This window comes from Dermochelys coriacea, chromosome 7, assembly GCF_009764565.3.
Source record: "Dermochelys coriacea isolate rDerCor1 chromosome 7, rDerCor1.pri.v4, whole genome shotgun sequence".
NCBI classification, from domain to species: Eukaryota; Metazoa; Chordata; order Testudines; family Dermochelyidae; genus Dermochelys; species Dermochelys coriacea.
The window spans coordinates 55,658,996-55,680,381 of NC_050074.1; positions in this window are offsets into that span (position 1 = coordinate 55,658,996).

A 21,386-nucleotide genomic window follows, 5' to 3' on the forward strand; every position below is an offset into this window, starting at 1 on the left:
ACTTACAGGTGTTACAAGCTGCCCTGCTGCCACCTCCAGCTGTGACCTGATCTGCTTTTCTGGGCTAAAATGGATCAGCATTGTGGATGCATAGATGGGAGAGTTCCAAGGAAAACCCAAATGCTGCAGGAACAGGGATGGGTCACCTTATGGCAGCTCTGCAGCCAGAGAACAGTGGCTTTGCCCTTGGCAGCCCCAGGATCAGGGCAGTTGAGACGGTGGCTTAGAGCCACCTTCTCTACCCACCCCCAGCTGCACCACACATGAGCTGAGTACAGCTGAGATCCTGGCACATATTCTAGTCCTTGCCTTCCCTAGCAACTGTCATTCTAAGCATGTAACAGGAGCCCGGGCTATGGAGAACTTCATAACTACTCCAACCCCCATCCCTTCGGTAGGAGCTGAGTGATGGTTTCGGAGACAATGGCTCTGAGGAGCGGAACATTACTCCAGCAGAAGTCACTGTAGCACACTGTGAAGGAGCGTTATGGGCTCTGAGCTCCTTGACTCTACCAGCAGGAGTTGCTGCAGGGAAGTGTGTAGGAGCGCTGGCTGTGTCGGGGAACCTCACAGCCACTCCAGTCCCAGCCTTTCCATGCTACGGGACGATGACACAGGGAGAGGCCACTTCTCGGGGAGGCTCACTGCTCTGCCAACCCCTGCCTGTCCCAGTGGAAATCCCAGGGCGATGCGAAATACGTGATGGGTGTTTGCATTATCGCCCCACTCTTGATGAATCTGTTCTTTTCCCAGCAGAGTTTGGCTTAGAGAGGGTTATATGTGGCGCGAGAGAGGGGACAGTAACTATTTTGCAGAGGATCAGTGGGCCAGTTTCCCTGTACGAAGGCTGCGACATTTGGGGAAAACATAAACAACAGCTGACAAGAGAGAGCACCGCAGATTCAATAATTGTTTCACCTCCCTCCACTCCCCTCCCAAGAAACTACCTTTTTTATTTTAGCTGAGGGGCATCAGCGAAGGCCCCCTCCAGCGTGCAAATAGCTAGAGCCTTAATCATTTTCTACAAGTTTGTCAATGTAACAAGTGTTTGCCCAAGGGGCACCTGCCTCCTTCCTTCCTTCCTGCCTTCCTTCCTTTGTTTGTTTGTTTGTTAGATGGAAGGTGCATTCCAGCCACACCCACCCACCTTCCCCTCCTATCAGTAGGCCAGGAGACGTGATTCCAGTTCTGGATAAGCAGAGATGCAAACAGGATGCAGGTGTGGGGCATAGCTATGGCTGCCAGCATGTGGCTGATCAGAGCTCTGTGCTTGTGCCCTTCGTAGATTAAGAAGTGATGCTCTGTACTCCTCTCTCTGTCCTCTCACGCCTTTCATCCCCCTCTTGTTCATACATGCATCAGCCGCTGCAGCACCATGCTGCAGCCCTAGGGGAGTGTAAGCCTGTGGCCACATAGTGACAATTCTTCTCCTTCCTACTTACTCCACTCAGCTTGTGCCATACAGAGGGGATGGAGCAGAAGGCCCTAGCTGTGCTGGAGGTCACAGCCAGGACACAGAATCTGCTGTATTCTCCCTGCAAGATCATGAAATGACTCCCAAGGACCTACAGAAAGCGTCAGGGACTCCAGAAGAGTAGTCAAAAAATTTTTAACAGAAAAATACTTTTTTGTTGAAATCTAAATGTTCCACACAGATATGTCAATTTCATAAGAATATAAGAACAGCCATACTGGGTCAGACCAAAGGTCCATGTAGCCCAGTATCCTGTCTTCTGACAGTGGCCAATGCCCGGTACCCAGAGGGAATGAACAGAACAGGTAATCATCAAGTGATCCATCCACTGTCGCCCGTTCCCAACTTCTGGCAAACAGGCTAGGGACATCATCCCACAACATTTTTAACGGAAAAGTGTCAAAACCAATCATATTGACAGCCTCCTTTCGGTTTGATAATGTCGAAATGCTTCATTTTGATACAGTAAAAATGTTTCAGTTCGACAGTCTGGTTTTATTTCAACTTTGACGTGACACTCTAATATTAGTATTGCCTATAGTATATGTTATATTTAAGACATTATATTACAATGTATCATGATCAAAATTAAACATTTTTATGTTTTTAGGTCAACATCTTTCAGAATTTCCAGGCCACAAAAAAATTCAAACTATCACCTCTCTGTTCCAGTTTGGAAAGAAAACAAATTTCCAAACGTCCAGATTTCCCTTCGGATGGAAGTTCTGCTTTCCAGCCAGCTCTGATCCCAATTCTGCTGCAGGCCAATGAGCAGCTCTGTCACTCCTGGAACCCTGCACTGGGCTACAGTTACAACCTCGGCAGTTTCATGGGCTGTTGCAGTTATTTGGGCCCCAATCCTGCTATGTGCTGAGCACTGTTTAGAGACACTGAGTGCCCTCAACTCCCATTGACTTTAACAGGAGACGTGAGTGCTCAGCACCTGGCAGGATTAGGCCCTGTTTGGGCCTGATCTCCATGTTCAGAGCCATCAGCAGTGGGAGCTGCCAGTGCCCATCACCTCTGGGTGCCAGGACCAAATGTCTCCTGGAACAAAACCTGAATGCAATAGATTGTCTAAGCTCAGGGCTATCTAGCTGACATCCTCTCCCCCACAGTTATGTTGGGAATTCTTCACAGACGGGGAGCCTGGAGTAAGAATTAGCAACCCACAAGTTTAATAACTGCCTATACAACAAGGAAAGATGGAGAATTGAGGGATCCTGGTAAAGGTTCTCCCACAATTTGAAGCATTTGATGAAATCAGAGGGAGAACATAGAGCATCCTGCAGTGTTACTGTTAGCCAGTGAAGACACACTGACATCAGCTGGAGAACGTGGGGACCTCAGAGCTCTGAGAGCTTCCCAGTAAATTCAGAGCTTTCTACCGCCAGCAGCACTGTTTGTCCTTGTTTATCCCAAAGATAAACAGCCCTGGAGGTTTCTGCTCAGGTGAGTCCTAGACAAAGATAACCTGGAAAGGGCAGGAGAAACTTCTGCTTTGCATCAGAGGGTCCATGCTCTTTTCCCTGCACAAACTTTGATTTTGCAGATGGAAATAGGCCAGCGGTGAAGTTGGAACCTATTCAGCCAAATGAACAGTCAAAGCCAATGGAAAAACACCTCTACCTGATATAACGCGACCCGATATAACACGAATTCGGATATAACACAGTAAATCAGCGCTGGGGGGGGCTGCGTGCTCCGATGGATCAAAGCAAGTTCGATATAACGTAGTTTCACCTATAATGCGGTAAGATTTTTTGGCTCTCGAGGACAGCATTATATCGGGGTAGAGGTGTATTAGAGTAATCCTCTTCACGATATTTACCCAATCCTCATCCTCATATCCTCACAGTAACTGAGAAACTCACAATCACTAATGAATTGATCATCAGAGCACGCTGGGGGTAGAGAAGAATTATCCCATTTTACAGTTGGGAAGCAGCAAAAGAAGGTAGATTAAATGATTTGGCCAAGAAAATCTGTAGCCAAGCCAGGAATTGAATCTGGGTCTCAGCACAGTTCCCTAACCACTGCGTCTCGCTCTCATTACACACCACGCTTCTATCTGCGTGCACCCTATGGATCTTTTCAGTACTAGGGCCCTCACAGCTCACATCCTGACCATGTGCAATCCCATCCACAAATCAGGACTTCATCTCAAGGAACCAGCCAAAATGGGCTGCCGACAGCAGAACTGATTTTCAATTAAAGGTGAAATCAACATGCACTTGTATCCGGGATAGATACGTAAAGAGGCTATACAAAATGGGGAGAGGGTGGGTTTGATCTCCTGGAGGTGCAGCTTTTACTGCACAAAGAAATGGCGCAGTGAGCACAGGGCTGAGATCCACATGGTGGCCTGGCCTTATGGCCCCTCCCGGATGCAATGCTCCCTCTTGGCTGCAGCCCCTGGCGTGAAGAGGAGGCAGCAGGGGTAGACGGGCTGCACTTCAGAGAATGTCATAGGCTCCAGCTTGGTCACAGCCAGCCATGGGTGTTAATAAAGGCTGAGAAAGTGCTGAGCATAACCCGAAATGTGGCTCCATTTCTGTATCGCCCTTCTCTCAGCAGGGCCAGTAAAGGTTCCTGCTCTTCCATTTGCCGCTATCAGTCTAAATCTCCATGAGTTCCCCCGGCACCACAGCACTAGCTGCAGCTCAGCCAGATTGTAAATGACCCCGGTGAGCTGCTATTCACCAAGGGGAGAGACGCTCTTGATAACGTTGGCAGGTGTGGAATGCCCCAGTGAGCCTGCTTTGGCCCTGTCCATCTCCGTGTCAGATTGTAAACACACTGAGAGCTCCTCTGCTTCCATCTGAGTAGCTCTGGGCTCAGCTCCAGGGCCTTGTTTACAGTATGGGAAGTGGACTTTCCAGTTTCGCTGCTGCATCAGGATGTGTGAGACAGAGCGTCCACTCCTGTCCTCCCCCCCCACCATCAGCCCTAACAGTGATTAATAAGGACACATCTTTCTAGGGGTTTGTACCCATTTTTCTTAAAATACTGCCTGACAGTGGGAAGGAAGCAGAAACAACAAACCACCACTTACATGCTGAAGGGCCCTGGGGCAGCGGGTCTTGGAAACGCTGTGATGCTGTTCCATGCACAGACAGGGCACTGGGCTACTTCCAATGACAAATTCTGCTGTCAGCCTCGGATTTCTTCGTGCAGTTGAAGGAAGACACTGGAACGACTCCAGAAGCTCCTTGTGTCGTGGAACCATTGTTATTCACATGTGATAACTTCTAGGAGATGACAATCCAAACAGCAGCTTCCATGGTCTCCTGGCATTCCCAAGAAACCCCTGAAGCTTCCAGCAGAGGGTCAAGAGATGGCACAGGGAGGATTCCCTAGAAGATTTCTGGGGCAGGAATCCCATTTGTTCCTCAGAGGGCAGCCAAAATTATCCCAAGGGCAGCGCTATCTAGGGATACCTCTGCCTGTGCACCCTGAAGAGATATCCTGTCCCCGGGGCCCTTTCCCAGGGACTTCATTGGCAGAGGGATCCATCTGTCCCAGTAACACTACCTAGTAATAACCTTATACTTACATTGTGCCTTTTGTGCCAAGGGATGCCAAGGATATGTGCATAATAATTTTTGTTTGTTTCCCTTCAATAAATGAAGGAGGCTCTGGCACAGAGGATTGTCAAAGTGGGTGGCTGGATATGCACAGAGTCACAAGCAATGGACTGCGTCATGGGTGTGTGGCCCTGGAGCAGAGGCGAAGCATGGAAGGGAATGCAGGGTCATGTGCTGCCATGCCCTCCCCCCCCATTTGCTGCTTGGCTTCTACTGAGCATGCTCAGTAACATCTGCTGAAGTTACCGCCCTCTCACTATGGGCAGGTACAAGTCGCCTCTGCCCTGGGGACAGGCACTCACATCCTCTGTCCAAGGGCTGACTCACCATCACAGATTCCTGAATTTCAAGGCCAGAAGGAACCACTGTGGTCATCTAGTCTAACTTCTATGACACAAGCCAGGAAACTGCCCCAGAATAATTCCTAGGGCAGATCTTTTAGAAACACATCCATCCTGATTTGAAATTTTTTCAGTGATGAAGAATCCACTACAACCCTGGGTAAATTGTTCTAATGGTTAGTTACTCTCACTATTAAAAATATACGACTTATTTCCAGTCTGAATTTGTCTAGCTCTGGCTTCCAGCCATTGGATTGTGTTCGATCTTTCTCTGGTCGATTGAAGAGCCCATTGTTAAATATTTGTTTCCAATGTAGATGTTTATAGACTGTAATTAAGTCACCCCTTAACCTCAGAGATGCTGGAACTAGGGGCGCTGGGGATGCTGCCGCACTCCCTGGCTTGAAGTGGTTTCCATCATATCCAGGGTTTACTGTTTGTTTCGATGGCCCCACCATACAAATTGTTCCAGCACCCCTGCTTAACCTTCTCTTTGTTAAGCTAAATCGATTGATCTCCTTGAGTCTATCACTACAGTCTATCACCTCTCTGCCTGGTGGGTGCTCGACACCCCAGCCCCCACCCCTGCACTGCCTCTGGCCCCGCCCCTGCATCACCCTTGCCCCACCCCCATTCCACCCCTTCCCCAAAGTCCCCGCCCCACCCTGACTTTTCCCACCCCAGCCCCGCCCCCTTCCCGCCCCCATTCCACCCCCTTCCCCCAAGCCTTCACCCCTGCCCTGCCTCTTCTCTGTCTCCTCCCCTGAGCTCGCTGCATCTCCGCTTCTCCCCATCCCTCCCCGAAAGTCCTAAGCACCACCAAACAGCTGTTAGGCGGTGGGCTGGAAGCACTGGGAGGGAGTGGGAGGAGCAAGGACGTGGTGCACTGCAGGGGCAGAGAAGGAGGTAAAGAGGGGGGACCTTGACTGCTGGTGAGTGTGGAGCACCCACTAATTTTTCCCTGTGGGGGCTCCAGTCCCGGAGCATCCACGGTGTTGGCGCCTATGACTAGAAGGCATGTTTTCCAATCCTTTAATCATGCTTTTAGCTCTTCTCTGAACCCTCTCCAATTTATCAACATCCTTCTTGAATTGTGGACACCAGAACTGGACACAGGATTCCAGCACCGGTCACATCAGTGCCAAATACAGAGCTAACATAACCTCTCTGATCCTACTCGAGATTCTTCTGTTCATGCATCCCAAGATCACATTAGCTCTTTTGGCCACTGGGAGCTCATGTTCAGCTGATTAGCCACCATGACCCCCAAATCTTTTAAAGAATCCCAGGATAGAGTCCCCCATCCTGGAAGTATGACCTACATTCTTTGTTCCTAGATTTATACATTTACATGTAACTGTATTAAAACACATATTGTTTCCTTGTTCCCCCTGTACCAAGCTATCCAGATTGCTCTGTATCTGTCTGTTTTATTATTTACCTCCCCCCACAGGTTCTGTGTCCTCTTCCTCTCCACTAACCCTTTCACCGCCTGTGTGAGGTAGACACCCCACCAGGGTCTCTCAGGCCATGCAAATTACTCAGAGGCCAGAAGGTGTGAGCCAGGATTGATGGGGCGAGTAGTATCCCAAAGAGTCATCCAAAGAGGCAGCTGTGGAGGCACAATGGCATAAGTTCCTCACTTGCAGATTTTTTCTCTGGTTGCTCACCAGTATGGTGTCCTGACCACTGGCCCCCTGGATGCATAGGCCTGCTGCTGCTCCCCTGAACCTCGGCTAGATGACACCATTCTCCAGCTGCTCTTCACACAGAGGTCCTTCCTTTTCTTCACAGTCTCTTCCACCGCCCTCCTGTGGCCCCCACTTTGATCCCGGGGGCAATTACCTGCCATGTCCTTGCATAAGGACATAGAACTGGAAGGGACCTTCTGAGTCATCGAGTCCAGTCCCATGCCAGGGCAGGCAGCTGACTCCTATAATCCCATTCCCAAACAAGCCATGCTTTCCTTCTGAGCCGCATTCATCCTGGTGGGGACTGGAGGAGGCAAGAGCACAGATTCCTGCACCCACATTCCCACCTCTGGCTCTCTACCCCACTTCCCTGCATGGATCTCTGAACAGCTGGATGTGTCTTAACCCACCCTCCTGCTTGGCCTGCAGTAGGAAACTGCTCTTTCCTCCTTTTCTTTCTTTGGATTACAGGTGGGGCTCCAGCTTTGCAGCTCTTGCTCCTTTCAGGGCCGGGGAGCAGCCTGCTCTAGAGAAGAACCCAGCAGGCTAGTGCCAGGAAGCATCTGATCCAGTTGGGCAGCAGCAAGTGATTGGGGTTGATGATTCCCAGCTCGGAGATACAAAGGAGGCCCCAGCCTAGGGCCAGGAGAGGGCTGGCCATGCACTTAGATGTGGCTGCAACGGAAGGTTGTGAGAGATCAAGCAGGCCCGTAGACTGGGGCAGAACTGGACCAGTCAGCTACTTGGGGCCAGAAGACCCCCCAATCCTGGTTGAGAACAGGACTGTTACTTGATGTAATAACATCTATGTTTCTTTTTCTTTGTGTTGAAGAATAAGCATGGCCCAGTAGCATGGGTGGCAGATTAAGCTGGATGTGGGTCCACCAGCCCAATATTCCTGTTCCAGGGGGCACTGGCTCCAAAGTAAGGTAGGATCCTAGAGCAGAGAAACAGGGTGGGATAAGTGGGCCTAGGCACCCAGAAGATTTTCATCCGGACCTGAGTGAAAGCTTAATCACAGAAGTCCTTCCAAAACTAGCCTGGCCAGAGCATGCAGGATGCAGAACATATCACAAACGACGAGCCAAAGTGGGGCTGGCAAGATGGGACTTCCAGGGAATTTCCAGCTCATATATTGGTGTCTATAAGTGTCCAACTTTAGCAGTCTTTGCTTCATCTCTGACTGACCTCCTTCCCCCCTATGGAGGCGACAGGACAGCTCCTCACCACACTTCGCCTGAGGTCTGGCGTTTCCATTCATGCTCATTTGTGAAGAGTGGCCACTGGACCATGCAGCTGGGGTATGGGTGCTGCCCAGAAAGGCAGAACACCCTCCTAGCCTGCACTGCTCTCTGACATGCCCTCCCTTACAGCACAGCTCCTTTGGGAACGGCAGGCAGGGAGCCAGCAGGGGAGAAGGGGCTAGGCCTTGAACTCCCTCAGCAGCACTGAAAAAACATATGGCATGGGAGGCTGATAGGGCTTAACAAGCAGAGAGATGCCAGGGGGTTAAATGGTGGGGAGCCCTGGATCTCCAACCACCTCATTCCCTTTCACTGTCATGTGCAACCCACTCACTTGTCAACTTCAGTTACTCCCTTAGGGCCTGATCCAGCACCCAGCCCAATCACTAAAAAGACACCCTCCTATGGGTTCCAATAAGCTCTGGGCCAGGGCCTTACAGACAGTGTTTGCCAGGCACATTTCCATTGTAGAGAAGTGCTGGGACGGGAGGGTGGGAGGTGCAGAGTGGGAGATCAGGGAGGTGGCTGGACTTAATTATTTTAAGAAAGGCAGTGAGCTAGGGCAAGGAAGCGGAAAAGATGGGGGGGCACAGAACTATGTAACCTCAAACCCTGTTCTGGGATGGGTAACGGAGCAGGAGGAGAGGTGAAGAGCATAGTAATGATTAACAGATAGTCATTAATAATATAGATACTTAGTCCTGCCTTGAGTGCAGGGGACTGGACTAGATGACCTCTCGAGGTCCCTTCCAGTCCTATGATTCTGTGATTAACAAGTCAGTAGGTGCCACCAATTACTCCTGTGTGGTAGCTGAGACATCTACTTCCTCCTCCACTCCACCAGGCACTGGCTGGGGTTTCTCAGGCGGTACTACAAGGTAACTGTGCACAGTTCAATGGTGATCGCAGTACTTTGATGGGCACTTTTCATCGGCCAGGCACTTAGCAAATTGATATACCATTGCACGTAAGGGTAGTTTCATTAGCCACTGAAATGCAGCCTGCTCTAGGGCAGTCAAAAGCCCTCTGCATGGCAGTGCTACAGGGTGGTTTGAAATATGAATTGCTGTAATCTCAGAACCAAGCAACCATGCAATGGGACGGTGCTGGAATAGCTGTTCACGGAAGACTGGGATAGCCTAGCTTGGGGAGCAAAAGATAGTCCTCTTTGGGGTGGTGCACAGCCTTCCTCAAGGCCATTGGGCCAGCATCTGACATAGACGCCTCTCCCAGACATCCACATACCATGTCCATTCAGTGCTCACCATAGGCTGCAAGATGAACCTCTCTGGGCCCAACCCTGTAATCTTTATAAACAACATTTGCAAGGAAAGGCAAGAAAGGACAAGGTGGAGGAAACATCGTTCAGGTGGAATGCCCCGTGACCTTATAACACTTGTAGGAGAGCATGTAGCTTATCTCACCATGTGCTTGGGAAACGGCGCCTGCCAAGCAATCTAATGGTGACTCATCCCAAAGTCCTGAGAAGACCCCATCATTTCACGCTTCGCTTTGCCAGCTGCTCCTTCCCCTGGGATGCAAGGTTGGGACCTTCGCACCACTTCGCTTCAGCCTCTATTTCAGGGCAGTTCATTCAGATTTCTCTCTTTCAGACTCCAGGGTCAGATCCTCCCCGGTGTAAGGTAGCAGAGCATCACTGAGGTCAATAGATGGCACCAGTTTATAGCAGCTGGTGATCTGGTCCCCATGCCTCAGGGACTTGCTTCTATATTTCCTTATGGAGCCACATAAACCAGTGAAGGGTGGATGTCAAATACTATTAAATCAGAATAGTGACATTTTTCACCTGCTTTGCCTTAGTATAAAAAACTTCACACATGCCAAGGAGTGGGGAATCCGATCTATGCACTGAAATCTGCTCAGCTTTCGTATTAAATCTCAATTAATTTTAAAACGAAAGGAGAAACATAAGTTGCAAAGTCCTATTGCATCACAATTTCCCTCAGGGTATGGGGACAGCCATCTCCAGAGAGGAGGAGCCCACTTCCAGGCAGAGCTGACAGATCTTTCCTTCCTCCTGCAGAGCTGACAGATCTTACTTTCTTCCCCCACTGACAGTCAGTTTGTTCAGTACCCCTCCCCACTTGGCGTTCTCCTGAGATCTGTGCTCCATGCGCCCTGCTGCTCGCACCTCCAAGCTTCAGGTTGAGTGCCACTGGTCCAGACAACCGGGGAACAATGGGGTTCTTGTTGCTGTAGCTGTTGGTTTAAAAACAGAAGAGGAAGGGGAGACTTGGAAATATTAAACATAGCAGTGGGTGCAGGTGGCTTCTATCTGGGTGTGCTCCAGCAATTGATGTGACCATGGGCAACTCCCTTCTCCATTCTGTGCTCCTGTTTGCACTCCCAGCCTTTGTCTGTCTTGTCCATTTAGACTGTAAGTTCTTCATGGCAGGGGCTGTCTTCTGGTATGTGTATGTACAACAACCAGCAGAGAGATCAAATGTTCCTGTAGCTTTATAGCGACCCTTGGAAAAGCATCTGGCAAAATCCCCCTAGAAAAACAATGTCAGATCAACTTGGGTAGAAGCAGGATCACGTGGACTGAAAACAGGCTGCTGGACCAGAAAGCAAGGGTCAGGTAATACAGTGGTGCACCGAGCTGAGGGAGACGCCCATTCGGGAACTTTAGGTTTGGTGTTCAAATATTGAGAGGGAGTGGGAAAGGGAGTGAAAAGTGAAATGAATGAATGTGTGGATGATACTAAGAGGGGAGAAGTTGCAAAAGCCAGAGATGACAGATAAATAATGGGCTTGAAGACAGTGGGAGCCCTACCATTGACTCCAGTGGGCCCAGTAACCCAAAGCAGCCAGGAGGTTAGAAGCATGTTCAAGAGATGATCAGATGAGGTTAGAAACCTGTTCATGAAGAGTCTGCCAAGTGAGACAGTGGTTGTCAGTGTGACCTGTTCGTATCCCTGTTATTTGCTGTTCAAGGACCTTCGGGTAACCAGATACGGGCCAGCAGCTCCCATAAAGTGGGTGTCAGGTGAGTCACCCAGATTCATGTGATTAATAAACTAAATGAGCTGGGCTGCAGAGCTGGGATAGACACGGGCCAGTCACGAAGCAGGCAGGGAATGGGCCTTCCCTAGCAGAGTGAACCAGAGCAACAAATAATGCCGGAGAGTCTTATAGGATCAGTTCAGGAGGGCAAGTTACAAGAACTAAAGGGGCCCGATCCTGAGCTAGTGCAAACCAGCATAGTTTGGGTGACGTGTCAGCTGGCCAAGGAGGTATCAGGGAGGAAAGAGTCTCTGCAGGGCATCCAGCACAGTGAGGAGCCAGATGAGTTATTTAGGGTCTTCCACAGGGATGACGCTAAGAGTGATGGGGCGGAAATGAGCAAAGGGAAATTTGAGCTAAATATCAGGAGAAACTTCCTGGCAAAAAGTGAGATCTCTGCAGCTGTGTAACAGCCTCTCCATGGAAGTAGAGGAAGCCTCGGGGTTTGAGTCATTTACAACTCGACTGGACAAAGCACTGGAGCATATACTGCAAAGCACAATCCAGCAGTGGCCCGTGGGGAAGGGGTGATAAAACGACCTACCAAGTCTTTTCCATCCCATTGGCAGAATAGGAGATAACAAGGTACAACTTACAAGGCGTGCGGCTCTACCACAGCAGGGAGCATTGCAGCGCATCCAAGCAAAAGCCAAACTAGTGATTAGGACACCTGTCAGGACCCCCAGTCCTCGCCGAGAAGTTTGGCTCATCAGCCCATGATGTGAGTTCCTTCGTTTGCCCAAGCAGCCTGCTGATTAACTAGGAATTAAGATGGCATGCGACAAGAGCTTGTTGATGTCTCTATAATGCTTCAGTTGATAGACAAAAATAACTTTTGTGACATCTATTCTGCTTCATCTTCTGCAAACATGTCCCACACTGCTGGGCTGTCAGCCAAGGTCCTCCTGACAGTGCAGCATTATACTTGTACTGCAACAAGAAGAGATGTGTACACTCACTCGCACATCCAGCCTTGCGTACTCACACAGATAACGCACAAACACATCCCCCTCCCACACCAAACATGTATGCACACATTCACATGCAAAGACTGAGGCACCCACACATTTATATGCAAATGCAGACTTACACATTACATGTGTGTGCATCATTGTATGTCTGTGAATGTGCATGCTTGTGTTTAGGGGTGTGGATTTGAATGTGTAGGTCCCTGCAGATTTGTATGTTCTGTGTGTGTTGGCCTGTGGATCTTTGCACACTCTAGCACCCACACATCGATGCACAAGTACATAGATGTACACATACACATTCACACACACATATGTGCAAAGATGCACAAACTTAAAGCTACACATTCCCACTCACACACACACTGGCATATAAACATGTCTATGGATGGACACTAACACCACACACACTAAAGACATACAAACACATATATACCTGCAAAGATGCATAAGCATCTACACACAAACACACTCACATACGAGCATATTTACCTACATGCACATGCAGGGACACACACACTACATACATATTCAGACATGCCTGCCAGGCTCACAGAGTGCATGCAAACCCCTAGAGAGACTCTGGCATTTTCAGAAGCACACTTACATTCATGCACATGTCCGAATGAGGATGCACTGGAAAATGAAGTGATTCCAGTCTCATGAGAGAGGGAGCAGAACTTCCCTTGCTAGGAATCTGCTCCTTGCTGCTTACCCCTTCAGAGCCAGATTATTGTGGCAGGAACCTGGAGTAATTTTTAACTGAAGGTTTTTGTCACCATATTAAGCAGCAAATAATTTAATATGAGTGTGTCTAAAAGTGTTTTCCTTCCCACAAACCAGCCTCTGGAAAAAGACAGAAATGCCACCCTGTTCCTGGTACATGCTCCCTCTCCCACTGCTTCTTGCCTGCACTTCTGTGTGCAGTGCAGCATGACACCTTTCTCCCCGGGACTTGGCACAGCATGCCACCCTGCACTTCTGGGCCTGACACTGCATGAGAATATATTACTGGTGTAAGCCCTGTTTTGCACCGGTGCAATAAGTCTGTTTGCACTGGTATAACTATGAATATAGTTCCCTCGTCTAGACAAAAGCAAGGGGCTGCCAGGCCTAAAGGCCCAAGATTGCAAGTTCAAGTTCTTTTGCTGACAAATACCTAATTTTCTCTGTCACACAGCCTGTTCTCCATGGTTGGCTCAGTGACACAAATCCAGCCATCCTCTACAGATTCCATTTCCCCTCCACCGACTCCCTATTGCACACTGGGTTCTCTGCAAACTCTCTGATGTACACTCAGTTCGCCATAGATGTTCCTATGTGTGTTTACTTCGCCACTGCGGTACCTGCTGCATATCTAGTTTTTCAGTCGCTGATGCAAAGGCTGTTCCTCTCCAAAGTGGCTGCTTCATAACCACTCCATTCACATTAAAAGCTTTAATAAGTTTTGAGTTGGAAAACAATTTCTTTCAAAAGTAGCTAATGCACCGGCTAGTAGGAAAATCTAAGGGCATGAAAAGTTTGAATTTATTAAACTCGTCTGTGTTGGAATCAGGACACCCCAAAAATATGTGAGACGCTAAGTGGAAGTCAAAAACAGGCTTCATTTTCACTAAATACAGGTGGGCACAACTGCTTCCCAGTAGCCACATGGATCATTCTCTGGCTTGGCACTAAGCTCCAGCCTTTTCAGGACAGGAGCAGTGGGTTTGGGAAGAAAAAGCAGAGTATAGAATGGAACAGTTCTTACCGCTTTCATTGTGGTTTGACTGTTCAATGAAAACTGAGGCTATCCCTAGAGATTGCATCCCAGTGAACTATAGTATAGGCTTTTAGGGTTTCCCCTTCAGCTGACCCCATTGTCCATAGCTTCTACCTTCACTTGGTACCCAACAGCAGCCAGCCAACTTCTTATTTTCTTTGAAATAGCTGAAAAAGCAGGTTGGCTGGTTTTCGTGGTAACTAGGAAACTAGTAACCGGACATAGAGTCTTGCATGATTTCATCATCACCACTCTGAGTACAACCCAGATCTACAGAACGTGAAAACTGTTACCATCTCATGTCTGCATTTCACTGGTCTCTGTGAAAAAGGTCTCCCTCCAGACTGGACAGGTGTCCTCATCACACAAACCAGCACCACTGATGGGCTTCCTCTTCCACAGTCTCTACAGCAAGGCCAAGGACTGCATGGGCCACCCTTACGGCTGGTCCTTCCAGGCCAGACTTCAGGACATGGATAGGGACAGCACAGGGAGTTTTGCACAGTTTCTGCCTGTGGATAAATGAAAAGCATGTGCCTGCCTCATCACTGTGTTATTCCTGTTTTATGCCAATAGACGGTTATTATTTATTTGTGTTATTATTAATAATATCATAATCAGCCAGCAGGCAAACTCTGAATATCAGCTCTGTGCCCCAAACAAATCCCACATAGAACTAGAACCCATGTTAGGTTCTGAGTTCAGTGCATTAGTTATTAGAGTCCAAGTTCAATGCTCCAAAGCCCATTGAAATGGATGGAGAGACTCCCATTGACTACAATGGACTGTTCCTGAATATATCAGTGATCCCGTCCTGCATCATGTCACCTTCCCCTCTTTCCTCCTCGAGGTGACCCTGGACCGAGTCCCTTTCTGAGATAACAGGAGTTGTTGGGGATCATATTCCTGCACACTCTCCTCCTCACCTTCTTCTTCCTTCTGCATTACCATAATCTCTGCCAGTCTTGCCCCTTCCAGTGGTGCTTTCTGCAGCTGTCTGTCAATAGATCTATTCATCTGCTTGGTCTTCGGCTGACACGGTCACATCCCTTCATGCTGCAGAAGTCTTCTTTGTCTTCACAGCAGAACAGGATCCCAGTGCATCCTCTGCACTGGCCCACCCTCATTCTGTTGCCCACTAGTCTGTCCTGGTATTGCTCAGCTTTGCCTTGTGGCTATGCTCCCTTTTATTTCTCCATGCCTTCCAGGAGTTATTGGGGAAGGAACTGTCTTTTTGTTCTGTATTTGTATAGCACCTGGCACAACGAGCTCCTGGGCCATGACCGGGGCTCCTAGGTTCTACCACAATACAAATAATAAATGATACTCATAATGTGGCAGCAGATACTTCTGCTCTTCTCTGTAAGGCCAGGGCACCCACCAGGGACAACCTGCAGGACAGGGGCCTTAATATGAACTTTCCACTGTAACTGAATTAGCAGCATCCCCTTTATGGCAACCAAGCCCTCTTGCCACCTTCTACTTTGCCCTCCTACTTTGTAACTCCAGGCTAACTACATCCCTATGTCCCTCTGCTAAACCCTCAGCCTTGTATTCTAAATACATATATTCACTGGGCTTGAGGGCAACAGCAGTCAATTATTGGCCAGGGTTTAATTTAGCTTTGGTTGGGCTTTATTTATTTCACTTAAGAACATAAGAGCTCCTATATTGGATCAGACCATTACCCACCTTGCCCAGTATCCTGTCTCTGACAGTGGTCTGTACAGAGCTTCAGGGGAGTGTACAGAGCAGGGCAATTATCAAGTGATCCACCCCATCTTCCACTCCCAGCTTCTGGTAGGTAGAGGTTTAGGGTTGCCCTGAGCATGGTTGTGTCCCTGACCATCTTGACTAATAGCCATTGATGGACCTACCCTTCATGAACTTATCCAGTTCTTTTTTGACTTGCTAGTGACAATAACTAAAAGCCATTAGCCAAGAGAGAGTCATTAGCCATAGGAACAGCCTAGCAGGGCTGCCGGCCATTCTCTATCACTGGCTATTTGTCAATCAAGATTGGATTGTTTCTAAAAGCAACATTCGAGTTCAAACAGGAATTATTGTGGGGGAGGTTTCTAGCCTGTGTTGTGCAGGTGTCAGACTTGATGGTCACAGTGATCCCTTGTGGCTTTAGAATATGCGAATTGATATTAAACTCACATTCGGACAAGGCTGGCTCAGCACCCTCCATTTAGGTTGCAAAACCACCAAATCACCAAGCAGCAAATCCAAGTCTAACCCCAGCAATATCCCTATAACTTCATTCAGGATCACAGCTGCTATTTTCCCCTTAGTTCTAAAACTAGAGGTAAAATCCCCAGTGTTAATAGGCTGGGCTATGGACTTTACTGCACTTACAGTGTGATAATATACAGCCTCGCACCAGAGTCCTGAGATTTGGCCATCAACACAGAACCAGCTCTAGGCACCAGCAAAGCAAGCCCCTGCTTGGGGTGGCACAATTCCAGGGGCAACCTTTTTTTTTTTTTTTTTGCTTGGGCAGTTGCACTCTCGGAGCTTGGGGCGGCAACAAACCTAGAGCCGGCCCTGCATCAGCCTCTTCCAAAGATTGTAACTCCTTGGACTACCATTCCGGGGTGAGGATATCACTGACCTGTAACGCTGGGAATGTGAACCCTGGCACCAGATGCTGGTGTGGGGATCCTTCTGCACCCTCAGACTTGGCATAGAGTCTATGGCTTCTAGATAATTAGTGAGACAATGACATCACAGGAAACTAAAAGCTGAGAGGGAGAAGGATTTTTCCTCAGACTATGTACAGTTCTTGGGTTTTGTGAACACCTATTGAACTCTGATGTCTACTGAACATGTGCGAGAAAGGACATCTTTGTTAAACATTCTACACTCCCTGTGTCTCCAAGTCAGGCTGCGAGAGGTCACCAAAACACTGGTGAGATCCCAAATAGCTCTCCAGCAGAACCAGACTTCTCCACCTTCAGGCCTTCTTTGTGCAGTATAAATCATCAAAAACTGGGGAAGGGGAGCCCTTCTGCATCTAATGTGCCCCTCGGCAGGCAGCAATTCTGTGCCTCTGGCAGTAGATCCTATAGACATGGAGGGGCTTTGTCAAAAAGGGGCAAGGCAAATCCAATACCCATTTCCTACATAGCTTTCTGTGCAGAAGGGCACACCACATCGTGCATGCCAGTTTGGGCACCTCTTGAGGCAGAGTAGGCAGGGCTCACATAAGCCCTTCGCTAATGTGGAGCTGGCAGGAGCCAACTGCCAGTGTGTGTTTGTGCAAAGGCATTAGCTGCTGCAAAAAGCCTGATACAAACTGGTGCATCCAGCAAACATGTTATTGAGCTTCTTCTTTGCTTTATTAATTAACTCGTTAATAGACGTTAAGGCCAAAAGGGACCATCATGATCATCTAGTCTGACTTCCTGCACATTGCAGGTCACAGAACCTCACCCACCCACTCCTGCAACAGCCCCATCATCACCTCTCGCTGAGTCACTGACGTCCTTAAATCTCCCCTCCTGACGCAATGGAAAAGTGCCTGACCTTGCCCAGGGCACTTCCCAGGCAGTTAAGACATTTCATTTCATAATCCCTTATAAAATAGTAGGGCAAAAATCATGAAATCCAGCATGAGCACCCGACTAAGAAACCAGAGAGGGGTTTGATCCAAAGACCATTTAAGTCAATGAGAGCCATTCCATTGCTATGACTAGGCCCTTAGAAAGGAAGGATGGCCTTGTGACTTAGGCACTTGTCCACCCAGACTCAGGAGAGCTGAGCTAATTCCCAGCTCTGCCACTGACTTCCTATGTGACCTTGGGCAAATCACTTGACATCTTCTTTATGTCTCTGCTCCTCAGCAATAAAAAGGGGATAATTCTCCCTTTTTATGCCTTCTCTGTTTAGACCCTGATTCAGGAAAGCCTTTAAGCATATGCTTAACTTTAAGCATGTGCTAAGTCCTATTGACTTCAATAGTGCTTAAAGTTAAGTAAAGCAAAACAAATGGTCTTAAAATTAATTACTTGCTTTCCTGCAAGGAGATGTTTTCCTCAGTAAGGGTCTTAGACTGCAAGCTCTTCAGAGAAAGGGCTGTCTCTTATTAGGTGTTTGTGTGGTACCTAGAACAACAGAGCCTTAATCTCAGATCGAGGTGCTACTGTAACACAAATAAATAATAATAATAATTTGGTTCCACTAAAAGATTATAACCCCTCTTGCTTTTTTAAAGAGAAATTTGCAGCTGTGCAACTCATTTGCTTTAAATTAAGAGCATGAAATAAACAACAAACACTTACACTGTTACAACTGGACTTGGAAAGATTAGATTTTTATCGGTAAATGTCAATTTTACCACACACATACAAACCAACAAAAAATATTTCCATTCATAATAACAGAAATTTACAGATAGAGAAAGTAAGAACAATGCTGCTTGAGAACTTAGTAGGGTTTAATTTAAATCTATCTACTCTCGACATTTTAAGATGTGATGTTGACAATTTGTATTTTAATGGCTTTAAAGCTTTAACTTTTTGAAATCAACGTCAACTGTCTTTAAATATTTATTGTCTGATGCCTCCAATAATTTCCCCAACTGTGAAAATTTAAATTGATAAATAAATGTTTAAAAATAGACATCAGTATTATCTCCCAAAATTATAATAAAACCAAAATCTTCCAAGCATAGTTATAATAAAAATAACAAAAATTAAAATGAGAAATCAGGAAAATTGTATATATAATTAAACTGCTTTTGCTTGTTTTGTTTTCATTTTCAGGTTATTCTTTAGACTCTGAACTTAAAACAAATTATGCATACCCATCAACTAATAGCATTCTAAATTAGGGAAATGATCTTTGCCATTCAGATGACTGAAATGACCTGTTTTGTATTTGCAAAAAAGGTAGAAGCTGTCTTAATAACTCTATAGCAATATGGCCAACCCCAAGCATTCAGAAATCACACATCAGGCCCCTGAAAAATCATGAAATTTGCTTATTGATTATGAAATGTTAAAAGAATAATAATAAAACTTGGATTCTTTTTATTTACCTTCTGGTTTTTGAGATTTTAGGTTACATTTTGGGTTCCATTTTCAAGCTTTTTTCCTTTAACTAAAATGACAAGCAACACACTTTTTAATATACAGGAGAGCTGGGATTCTCACATAACCACTTGACACCAAGAGCTTTAAGAAAAACACCAAATATTGTGAGATTTGCAATTTAGCTGCTCTAGGGGACCGCAGCCTGAGATATAGCCCTAGCTAGTAGCTGACCCCTATTCATGTCGTTGTAATGAATATGCAAGCAATGCCTATATTGCACTCTCAGCCACAGTCTAGGCTGAATATCAGAACAAAGTTCTGAAAGGCTAACAACCAAGGGAAATACAAACCATCTAATCAAGGTTAGAAATACATTCAGAATTCCCCATTCACCAGGGGCAGTGGCATTCAGTCTTTTATTGGGATAGGATTCGTTTTCCTGTTGGGTGGTCATTTGCCATTGCAAGTCTAATTCATCATCAGGGCACTGATAGCTTTTTGTCTGGGTGGGGTTTTATTCCTATTTAAATCTAAGGAAATATGGAGGCAGTTAATATAATAGGTTTCAGCACATTATTAACTGAAAATTCACCCCTGCTAGGCTGGTATGGTTCTAGATCCTGTACCATCCAGCTCTACTGGTGTCTAGGGCTTGGGGTCCTCTGGGGGGCTCCCCGATGGTACTTACACACCTAAGTCCTGTTTTTAGGCACCATTGTGACCGACAAAACTCTCATTTAGCTACCACCTACCCTGCAGGTGCCTAAACTTGCTCATTGCCTAAATATTTGGAGTAAAAGGTCCCCAGGTGCCTGCGTTTCTGCCTCTGGGCCTGCACTGCTGCCTCACTCTAGGTGTCCGAACACCTTTCCCTTGCCTGTACTTCACAGCAAGTCACAAACCAGGGAAGATGGGCATTCAGCCACATAACTCATGTGCAGAGCCAGGTGCGTTAGGCATGCCCAGAGACCACCTACCAATCGGCCCCCTCATACAAGGTCACACAATACAGCTCTGAGGAAGAAGGGGCAGGAAGTGCTAGCTCCCTTATAACCATTAGCCCAGAGTCAGGGAACTGAACCAGATGTAGGAGGCCCCTAGTTCAAATCTCCCCTCTGCCTGATGAGGACAAGGAATATCCCACTTCTCCAGTGAGTGCCCTAACCACTGGGTTATAGAGTCCTCCTAATGCTTTCTCTGGCCCAATGACCAGTTAATTATTTAAATAAAACAGAACAACTTCCATGGGAGATGCATATCAGAATAGCCCCCAGCCATGTGCAAAAATGGCCCTACCCCCAAAAAATCCTGGAAGAGCCTCTATTGAGACCTGCCAACTTATGACACTCAGCAGTGCAGGAGGATTAACCGCTCGGTCCCTTTCCCCAGCACATCAGGGTCAGGTGAACTGGATAGAGCTTGGCTAGGGAAGGAAATGGGACTCCTTATTTCACACCCCACCACGTGGGGGAATAAACCAGATCTAATAGAGGCAGCACAAGAGAGTGGGAGAATGGAGACTTCTGAATACCGCCCCCCCTCCCTTCAAAGGGAAGCTGAAATAAAAGGCAGAGGGAGCCTTGTGTGTGTTTTTATTATTATTATTTCTGATTAAAGAGGAATTCATTTCATCTCTGCCTCCTGCCAGGGGCTGAGGTGCCACCATTGAGGTTAACGGTGCGGAAGAATACAAAAAAATTTCATTGAGGAGGATTATAAAAGTTACTAGCTGGAACATTAACAGAAGAGTAACTTGTAAAAAATGCAATATTACAATATTCACAAGGACGGTAGAGCGTGGTAAAGCCATAAAATTCAACATTAAAATCTTCTACAGCCTAGCTAACCTAGTTAACAAACATTGTATTGGAACTACTTTTCTGCAGGGCTGAGGGATACGCTTGGCCCAGGCTGCAGTGCTGGGGCCAGCAGGGAGTGGAGGCGGCTGGTGGCATGGGTGTTGGGGCTGAGTGACCAGTGGGGTCCTGGGAGGGATGCTGTGGGGTGGGGTCGGTGTTTCTAACAGGGCATGGGGGAGGCGAGGGGGTGGAAAATGTCCTGATCTATGGATCCCACTTGGGCCAGGGCTCCAGCCCCACAGCATGACGTCTAAGGCGTGGCATGCAGCCGGGTGCTCCATGGGGAGCAGAGGGGACACTAAGGGTGCCCCAACTGAACATCAGAGGGACCCATTCCCCAGTCCCTCCAGGGGGCTCCTTGCCCCTCCACGCCGTGCCTTCGGTCGCAACGTCT